Raw genomic sequence first — 10,295 nt, 5'->3', positions numbered from 1 at the left:
TTAGGCCCAAGTGATCCGCATGGCCAGCCCCAGCCCATCCTACTGCAGCCCCATCTGGCTGGTAGAGAAGCAGGGCTCCTTTCCCGACCCTGAGGCTGGCCGAGATGCTCCCTGGATCCTGGAGGAGATTGACCCCCTACCCCTATACTGGTGGCAACTTCTTCCAAGGTTTCAAAGCTGGACAACGTGAGCCAGTCTTTTTCATTGTCTCCACTTGCTAGGGCTGTCATTGGGACAGTACCAGAGGTGGGCCAATGGGTGAATGGATGGATGGATGAATGGATAGTAGTCCAAAGAGGATGTCCCTGTCTGTCCTGAACGGGGGCCTTTCTCCAAGGAGAAGCCTTCCCGAGTGAGTATATCCAGTCGTTCCCTGGTATCCATGGAAGATTCGTTCTAGGGCCCCACCCCACTGTGGATACCAAAATCCATGGATGCTCAAGTCTCTGATATAAAATGGCCTAGCATTCACATAGAACCGATGCACATCCCCCGTACACCTTAGACCATCTCTAGATGATTTATGAAATGTAATACAATGCAGATGCTATGTAAATGGTTGTCGTACTGTATTGTTTAGAGAATGGTGACAGGAAAAACGTCTGTACATGTTCAGCAGAGACGTAGCCATCCACTCCCTTTTCTACCCGCTGTTGGCGGAATCCACACATGCAGAGCCCACGGATACCAGGGCCAGCTGTGCTTTGAGAGTAGGATGGGTGAGGTTACTAACGAGTACAGGGGAGCAGGTGTGAATCAGGAGGGCCCTGCACTGGGGCATCTGGACCGCCTGTGTCTCAGGACTCCAGCCTGCAGGTTTGGATGGCGCGGGCAGACTCAGCCCAGGTCAAAGCCCTACCCTTGAACCTTCTTTTTATCCCAAGCTCTTTCTGGTCCCTGGAGCTCAGCATACCCTAAGCTCCGGGAAGGAGAGGTGAGCCCGATTTCAGATAACATGTCTGGAAGAGTGATTCCCTACAGTGTGCCAGGCCCTTTCCCCACAGGACCCTCCAGCTAGAATAACCCAGGGTCATGGCGAGAAACATATCATTAAAATATCAGAAATACAAAAAGGGATACTGTTAAGAGTTCCTACAGATACTGAAAAGGTCATTACGTAATAGTATTAATATTTTTATTCTGATATTCAACAGCAGCAGTCACTTCCCTCCACCCCTATGTGTATCCCAGACCACCCCGGCTGGGGAGGGCTGAGGTTAGGGAGCACCCATGGATGCTCTGATGCTAGCCCTGGGCCTCGGGGGTAACAGTGATGAGGAACTGGGTGCAGACACGAGTGGGGCAGCCTGGCCTGGCCAGAGAAGCAACACACAGGTGCACAGACACGTTTACCACATACACGTGTGCGCACACATGCACACATTGCATGCAGGCTTGTTGACGCCTCAGGCAGTGGAGGACGCTGACTCTGGGCCCTGATGACCCGGGCAAGGCCCCACTGTGATGCGTGCCGTGACCTCAGAATGTCACTGGTGCTGAGTACCCGCTCGCCCTCCAGCCTGCTTCTGTGTTCCAGAGCAACCACACACACACAGTGCTATCTGCGAGCCGTTCTGTGTTCATGAGGGTTTGCTATGGGAGAGGTATAACCCTGGTTCATCAGAATCAGGTGAGTGGGACATTCTCTCTTCCCTTCATGCTGACTTGGGGACAGTGGCTCTGGGGTGGGCAGTGCTGGCCTCTGGGCAGCTGCCAAGGAGGGTCAACCCTGCGCACTCACCAGGTGCCCGTTCTGTGCTGCCCAGGCAGACGATCACCTCCTTTGTCCTATGGTGCCTCCATAGGCTGGGTGCTGTTCCCAAATGTGCCCACTCGACAGGTGAGACATCTGGGGTCAGAGACGTGGTGACTGGGTAACCCCAAGAATCCAGATGTGACCCTGGGTTGCGCTCTCACTGCTGCCCTGTGCCGTGCTGGACTTAAGGCCTGAACCTTGTGGCCTCCCTGCCCTAGATCCCAAATGTATCCAGGGTTCCAGATCCCAGTGGGGCAGAGCCTGGCCCTGGCAGAGCCCCTGGATGGATCCACTGTGGGTGGGGTAGAGGGGAGGGTCCACCTCTCTGAGGAGAATACGTCTGTGCCCTAAGCTGGGACCCACTGGACACACACAGTTCCCTGTCCGGGAGAGGATGGGGAGCCTTCTGCCTTTGGGCACTTGTCGAAAATGAGGGAGCCCTGGAGGGCTGCCTGGATGGAGACTATCTTCCCTCCTGTTCAGAGGGGTACAGGCACTGGGGTTCTCTCCAAGTATTTCTTTCTCGGTCTGGTCCTCTAGAGGCCTCGCCTCCCTTTTGCCCCAGGTGGTCCCAGGAGGAATTGTTCATCCAGGTGTTCTCCAGGACCAAGGACCCAGAGTTCTCCTGTTCTTTCTCAGTGACCTGGGAAAATGAAGCCCCCACGCCCCGCATGGATAGCTCAGAATTGTGGAGTCCACCGTCCCTCCCCTAGAGTCATGGTTTCCACCAGCACAGAGGCTGCTTTGGAGACAATAGATCATTTTCTTCCCCTAAACCAAACACCCTCCTGCTCAACTGGCATTATTCCTAAAGCGGCTTCACTGGGCAGACTGAAGGGCCATGGCAGCCCAAGTGGTGAGTGGAGTAGAGTGGAGAACTCAGGAGATACCTTGTACTGCATAGAAAACTGGGCAACTTTGTGGTTTCTGGGCGATGCCAGGAGGCTGATCATACGGAGACCTCTGGTCCTGGACCCCAGTCTGCCTCCACATCCCCGGAATCACAGGCCCTTTGCCCTTGGCAGGTGGACACCTTTCAACCTGTTGGGGCGGATATGTTCCCATTTCATGGCATTTGGAGACAATGGGATTCTCTGACCAGGTCCCACTGTTCTCAAGTCATTGGGAAGGAGGAGCCCACTCCTGCTTGGGCCTGAGACTCCGGAGACCCGTGCAGGTGTGGGCCACTGGGTCTGGCTCCTTTTCACCTGGGGGCGGTGTGGAATGGGGGCCACGTGCTGCCAGCATCTGGGAGCCCGGCAGGAATGGCTCAGGTGTTCTCCGAAGCTCTCGGGTACAGTGTAACCTTTGGACGATTTTGTCTCGCAGGACGGACACGGGCAAGAACGCGACACCCTCTGCTGGCACGGGAGCGAGGGCACCTCATTACCAAGCATGAGCAGGCACAGCCGGTCTCTGCTCCCTGGACGGAGGCCCCTCCCAGTGCTCCCTGGTCAAAGCATCCTGGGCTTCCCAGGAGCACAGGGTGGCGACACGTTGACAACACCCCCAGGCCCTTGCACCTTTTACCTTGGATGCCTCACCCTGGCTCCCTCTGGGTTTCAGGGATGTGGAACTGGGCTGCCAGCGGACATGGAGCCTGGGCATGGTAACATGTACAAGATCACGGATGGCCTCGGGGTTCTGCAGTGAGTCTCCTGTGCTCCCCTCACCACTAAAGTACAAATCTCAGCTCAGGGATGGGTTTTGCTTTTAGAAAGGTCTTTCGGAGGCGGGATGTGTCTCCTCGGCTTGGGCCTGCCTCTTTTCCAGGGTGAGCTCCTCCGGGCTCCCCTGCAGGCCCAGCCCGTGATTGTTGTTAGGCCAGAGGTGCCTGGCCCATCTGGGGAGTGCGGCCATCTGGGGAGTGTGGGCATCTGGGGAGTGCGGCCCATCTGGGGAGTGCGGCCATCTGGGGAGTGCGGCCATCTGGGCAGTGTGGCCATCTGGGGAGTGCGGCCCATCTGGGGAGTGCGGCCATCTAGGGAGTGCGGCCTATCTAGGGAGTGCGGCCATCTGGGGAGTGCGGTCATCTGGGCAGTGTGGCCATCTGGGCAGTGCAGCCCATCTAGGGAGGGCGGCCCATCTGGGGAGTGTGGCCATCTGGGGAGTGCGGCCCATCTGGGCAGTGTGGCCATCTGGGGAGTGCGGCCATCTAGGGAGTGCGGCCATCTGGGGAGTGTGACCATCTGGGGAGTGTGGCCATCTGGGGAGTGCGGCCCATCTAGGGAGTGCGGCCCATCTGGGGGGTGCGGCCCATCTAGGGGGTGCGGCCATCTAGGGAGTGCGGCCATCTAGGGAGTACGGCGCATCCAGGGAATGCATCTAGGGAGCGGGTGGCAATAGGGAGGGGGCTAGGTCAGGGCCCTGGGCTCTCAGCAGTTCTGTCTCCAAGTCAGCACAAGAGGAGGTGGACAGCTTGAGGGTCTGGCCCTGTCCACTTGTACACTATCCTAGTGAGATCCAAGGGTTGTGGCCACAGGGTCAGGGGGCACCTGGTCCAGCCTTGGGGCAGCTGTCCAGCAGATCGCTGAGGGCCCACCTGCCCTTCTTCTCCCCATTCCCCTAGTGCCACAGCCCTCACTGTCCCCATGCCCTTCCCCATGGACCTTGCCATGGTTCCCTCATGGACCATGTCCTTCCCCATGGGGACAGTGAGGGCTGTGGGCCTACGGAAATGGGGGAGAAGATGGGCAGCGTCCCCCATTCTAGGCATTCTGGCCGGGGGGCAGCAGAGCTTGTGACTAAAGGCCCTGGTTCTGCTGCTGGGATGGCATCTGGGGCCAGATAAGAGGAGCCCAGCCTGGAGCCAATCCCTCCGGGTTCACAGGATGGGCCCCGGGGGAGGTGGGGCGGGAGTAAGCCCATGGGCTGTGCCACCTCGGAAATGCTCCCCAGTGAAGCCGATGGTCTGGGGAGGACAAGAGATGGGGTAGGGCCGAAAACACCAGCTCACCCGGGACTGCTCAGCAGAGGGAGTCAGTCCGTGCCCACGGCTCTGCGTGGCTTTCCGGAGACTCTGCTTCCAGTCGGCTTGGACAGCACAGTGGGCAGAGGGTGATCAGGGGACTGACCTGGGGCAGGCAAGACAGTGGGGGAGGACGGCCAGGTGTCCGAGTTCCAGCTGCTGCCGTGTCTGGGAGGAGGCTGAGGGCTGACAGCCAACGGCTCCGATAGCCAAGTGGAGGCTGGAGGTGGGTCCAGGAGGCCGTCCTGGCAGCCCGTGGGGCCCTCGGTCACTCACGCCGCCCCTGGTGTCTCTCGAGCAGCTATCGGCAGCCCAGTGAGAGAGCAGGCAAGGCAGGCATGATAATAGATCTGGGGAGTCTCGCTCAGGGGTTCTGACGGGACCAGGGTCAAAGCAGGCCCTGGGTGGCTGGAGAGACGTTCACAGTCTTCGAGTTGGACAGGATGGCGGAAATCGGGGAACAAGCAGGGTGTGTGGCTCAGGTGCAGGGAGAGGCAGGTGGACGCCAGGAGGTCAGACCCTGTGAGAACCTTGGGAGTGTTGGGTGGGATGGGCCCCAGATGCACCGGGCAGGTCTCAGGCCAGGCACCCTAGACCCCAGCAGGGTGATGTGGTCACTCCCTGAGGGACTCCTGTCCGGGCGCGGCCACCCACCCTGGGCAGTTCTGTCCCATCTCAGAGCTGACATTTCTCAGCTCCAGCAGAAAGCACCATCTCCAGTCCAGGAGGGACAGCCCCATTGTGCAGCCTGACCATCCCCCACACCAGGGCCCCTAGTGGCCCCGGCCAGGCTGGCCCTGAACTCCGTCTTCTCCCAGGTCATGGACCCTCCTGGGAGTCAGTCCCACAAGGCCCTTGTCCTCCCTTCCTTGTGGCTTCTCCCGAGCTGAGACCTGGGGTGGATGGGGACAGTCAGTCCTTTCTGGGGGTGGACTCCCGGACCGGTGGCTCCAGGCCCTGTGCAGGTCCTCAGCTCTGTCTGGGGTGCCTTATAGTGAGACAGAGCTGCCCCCTGTCAATGCCCTGGAGGTGAAGGTAAGAGCATGTCCCTGATGCTTGGGGAGCTGGTCCAGGGACAGGGGACTCAGCGGGTGGTCTGTGAGGCAGAGGAAGGCAGCGGGCCTGGGTGGTGGTGGGTGGGAGCAGCGTGCTGTCACTGGGAGAGGCAGCTGTCCCTGCTGGACCTGACCCCAAGTCTCTGTTTCTCTGGCAATTTGCCGAAATTTCAAAGTGAGAACAACAGTTGTGGCTTGGGGGTGGCTGCCCGCTCGTGTCGGGACCCCACCTAGAGCCTGGGACCCAACCTAAGACTGGTGTGTCTGTGGCCTGACGATGGCACGTCCCAGGGTCACAAGGCCAGCCCACTGGTGCTCATTTGCTCAGAGGGTCTCAGCCCCCAGGGTCTGCCCTTCCCTGGCTCCTTCCAGCCGGGTCCCACTAGGGCTCCAGAGCCCAGGACCCGGCATCCACGGGCCACTCTGGGAAGCGTGGCGGTCCACTAACTCCAACATTCCTCATTTGACAGCAAACATGGCAGGACAGGAGACACATGGAAAAGTGGCTGAAGATGCTGGGAGAATGGCAGAAATACAGGAAGAGCAAGAAGGTAACGTGGGAAGGAAGAGGCCTCCAGAACCACTGTCTGCAGAGTCAGGGGGACGGGCACCCATGGCTGTGGCCTGGCACCATCTGCCTCTCAGACAGCGGGTAGCACCCTCTCCTCACTCAGAGGACAGCAGGCCTGGTCGCCAGCTTTGCTGCCCATTTGTGCAAGCGTCACCTTGCTGGGAGGGAATCTGATGCCAGGGCCGGGGCCACCATAGATCAGGGCTAGGGAAGCCTCCTGGTGAAGGAACAGGTGCAGATCAGCGTTCAGACTCTGAGTGCTCACCCACTCTTTCAGCCCTGGGAGGAGAGGCCCTGTCCCAGCTTCACCTCACCTCTATCGAGGAATCATGGGGCCAAAACCAGAGACTTCCAGAATCCTTGGGCCCTGGTCCTTGCTGGGGTCACCCCTTGGCCTGTGTCACCAGATCAGTTCTCTGCCAGAGTGTACAAAGGAATTCTCCCGAAGGTTTGGGGTTGGGTGTGGTCAGTCCTGCTAAACATTGAGGAAGCCAAGCCCGAGAACCTGGGAAATAGGAGGTACACTCAGCCAGAGAACGACAAACTGGCCAGGCTCTGTCAGGAGCCCAGGTCTCCAGCTGGAGGGAACATCGAGCACAGCTTATGGGGAGGGCTGGGGTGGTCAGAGGCACATGCTGGGCACAGATGGTGACACAGCACCACAGATGAGCTCAGCTCTGGTGACCCTCCCTGGCTTCAGAAAGAAGCCCAAAAGCAGCTTTCTGCAGAAGGAAACCTTCCTTCTTTCCCTCCTTCCAGAAGTGCTGACTATGGGCTGACTACCATCTGGGGCAGGGGGCCTTCCATCTGTTCTGAGGCTGCTTCCTCCTCCTGGCCCTGTCCTATAGGTCATGAAGGAAAAGGGCAAGAGGTCCTCTGAACACATCCACCAGATCGACCTGGATGTGAGCTGGGCACTGAGGAATCACATAATATTTAGGAAATGATATGGCATCAGGTAAGCCTATGGGGGCCACAGGGTCCCAGTGGAGATGAAGTGAACCAGACGGATGGAGACATCTCCGGAGCAAAAACCAGGTTCACCCAGGAGGGATGACAGAGCTGCCAAGGGCTCTCCTGGCCCAGGGAGCAGCCGGCACCATGCACTGAGCACCTCCCAGATTCCAAGCCCTTGGCCAGGCTAAAATATGTGGGGTCAGAACCCAGGAGGATCCTGAGGAGACAGAAGGCAGCAAACAAAATCATGCACAATGGTGAAAAGTGCTCTTCCTGACCCACGGGGAGCCATGGTAGGGATCCATGGTGGGGGGCAGCAGGATGGAGGGCTGCTGAGCCTCCCCTGGCAACACTGACAGTACCAAATGCTGGGGGCAGGGGGATTTGGGGCCCCAGAAACTCTCATCCACAGCTGGTGGAAACGTGACATGACATAGCCACTTTGGAAGCCAGTTGGACAGTCACTCACAAAGCTCAGTGGACTCGAACCACACATCCCCAAAGTGTCACAGACATTGAACCAACTGATTTGAAAACGGACATCCACATTGTAGAAAGTAAAAAGTTCCTCTTCAAAGTTTCCCTTCTCGTTAAATAATAGATCATAAGTGTTGAAATAACAGTTTTCTTTAAAGACTGACTTCCTTCAAGCCTCCTTGCTTTGTGCTAATAACTCTTTGTAAAGCCCTATCCTATGTAGCTGTTAGATATAAAGGAATAAGTACATTATATGTCCTTGTGCTTTAATCAAGATTATCTGTGCTGGACATGCTCACAGGCAGGTCCCAGCTGGAAGCCTATGCCCCTTCCTTATTTGGGAATGTGATTACTTTTCTAAGTTTTTTCATAAGCAACTTCCTCTTTTCCTTTGTTCTCCATTGCTTTTGCCTATTTAGAAACATTTTAAATTATTAGTCAGTCAGCTTTAGCTTAGATTGTGTGGTCCGGCTTCAGCCAATGGAGACAGGACACAGTAGCAGGGACAAGTTGCATAAAGGATAAAAATTGCTTCCCTCCTTTATTCAGGTGCGCTCTTGCCATTGTTCCATCTGTGAGGAGCACCCTTTCTGCAGAAGGTAAAATTGCCTTGCTGAGAAAACTTTTTGTCTAAATCCTGATGTTTCCTTGTGGTACCGAGGAACAAGCATTCTGTTTTTAAATAAACATTTTGCTTATAACATACATGAAACCTGCATGCCACATTCACTGCTTGATTCATCATCACTCACACAGAGATGCCATGGGGACAACCTTCAACATGGGGATGGGGAGAGGATGGGTGGCCCTCCCTTCAAAGGGAAAAAGACTCAGTGAGAAAAGTGAACAAGCCAGTGATGCCCACACGAACGTCAGTGGATCTTAGTTGCATTTTGCTAAGGGAAAGAAACCAGACCCAACAAGCTACTGTTGTAGGGTTCCAATTCATAGGCCATTCTGGAAAAGGCCAAATCATAGGGACAGAGAACAGGTTGGGATGGCCAAAGGCTGACAGACTGGGAAGAGGTTGGCGACATAGGGGACACCCTGGAGACTTGGAGGATGAAGGAATTGCTCCAGGAGGGGCTGGAGTGGTGGCCAGGAGACTCTGCACATTGGTTTAGAACCATGGAGGGACTATACACCCCAAAGACTGAACTGGAGGGTGTGCAAACTGAAAAAGTAAAAATCAGAGTGTGATCAGTCAACTCACTGTGCAACTGGGATATTTGCATATCACAGATGTGGATTTTACTGAAACATTTCTTAAACAACCAAGGCCCTGAAGAGCTTACGGCTTATCTGGTGAATCATCTGAATCTGAAATTGGATTTGTTGTTAGGGTTTGTAGACAAAGTGAAACTAAAAGTGTCTGCACAAAACAAATGAAACCCCTTTTATCTCTTTCCTAGGCAACAGGAATTATTCTACATCCTCCTGGCATATTTGGCATATAACCCTATGAGTATTCCCAGGCAGTGACGTTTCTGGGCCATATTCCCATATTCGTGGGCATGGGTGTCTGGTAGGGGCATCGTTGCTTCTTTCTAAGTCAGTATTTGTGACCCACCAGGATATAGTAGATAGGACTTCAGCTCACCGCTGGCATAAATCTCCAAGCAAGGGAGGTGGTCTCAAGGGGTCAAACTGAGACAGAGGAGTCAGAGCCCCAAATACTAGTGTCACCTGGGCCTGACCACCACTTCTCGTAACAAGAAATGACACCCTCCTCCTGGGGCTGTCCTGAAGCCCCGGAGCTTGGCAGTGTCACATGCAGGATGGTGCTCTCAGGAAACATTTTGGACAAGTTGCTGAAGTGCCTGATGGACATGGCTCTTGTCAGGAAATAAATTTGCATCCGGAGGAAGCCTCTTCTTCAGAGGAAGCCTCTCCAGTCACCTCTGCCCTCTCTGATGACATGAGTCCTCCCAGGTGACCTCAGCCCTCCAGGAGATGTCCTTCTATGGTGACTCTGGATCTTGCAGGAGGTGGACTACTGCAGGGACCTGAGCCACGTTGCTGCCTTGTTTCTCCTTTATCAGCCTGAGGAGGATGCATTCTGGGCACCGGCCCAGCTGTTGGCTGGTGAGAGGCACTCCCCGCAGGGTAGGTGAACAGCTGCCCCCCGAACATGCAGCCAGACCCGGGGACGGCCACCCTAGCCAGATTATCTCGACTTTCAGCAAAGGTACCTTTCTTGTGTCACCAGCTTGTTGGGGGCCTTTAGGATGTCTCTGCTGAGGGTCCCACAGGAGCCCAGGGATGAACGGGGACCCCCAGACCCCGAGTCAGATGCCTTTCATCCCCGTCAGCAGAGGGCATCTCATCTTCACCGTGGCTGATCTCTGTGTTCTGGAGCCACACTCTCCAGCTCTAATTCCGTGCAGCTGACTCTCCCCTCCCTGAGAGTCCTCCTGCCCTCCAGCTGGCCGGGCTCCAGCTGCCCTTGGTCTCCACGGGTGAGCCGACAAAGCCCAGATGGCAGCATCTCCCCATCCCGTGTCCCCTGGT

At 56.3% G+C, this 10,295-nt stretch overlaps 1 long non-coding RNA gene across 5 annotated transcripts; it reads left to right on the top strand.

The window, feature by feature from the left end:
• On the top strand, window positions 1-10,295 carry LOC110742040. Of its 5 annotated transcripts, none has more exons than XR_002519260.2 (6): window positions 9-1,630; window positions 2,322-2,612; window positions 3,086-3,405; window positions 6,250-6,330; window positions 7,199-8,383; window positions 9,770-10,295. It is a non-coding gene; the product is annotated as an uncharacterized LOC110742040 (long non-coding RNA). The 5 variants fall into 5 exon arrangements; XR_002519261.2 differs by lacking the exon at window positions 9,770-10,295 and having other exon boundaries at window positions 7,199-7,864; window positions 8,334-8,496; XR_002519254.2 differs by lacking the exon at window positions 9,770-10,295 and having other exon boundaries at window positions 1-1,630; window positions 7,199-8,496.

Source organism: Papio anubis, chromosome 1 (assembly GCF_008728515.1).
Source record: "Papio anubis isolate 15944 chromosome 1, Panubis1.0, whole genome shotgun sequence".
Classification (NCBI taxonomy): domain Eukaryota; kingdom Metazoa; phylum Chordata; class Mammalia; order Primates; family Cercopithecidae; genus Papio; species Papio anubis.
Note: the sequence above shows the minus strand (reverse complement) of the source record. Positions and strands in the feature narration are given on the sequence as shown.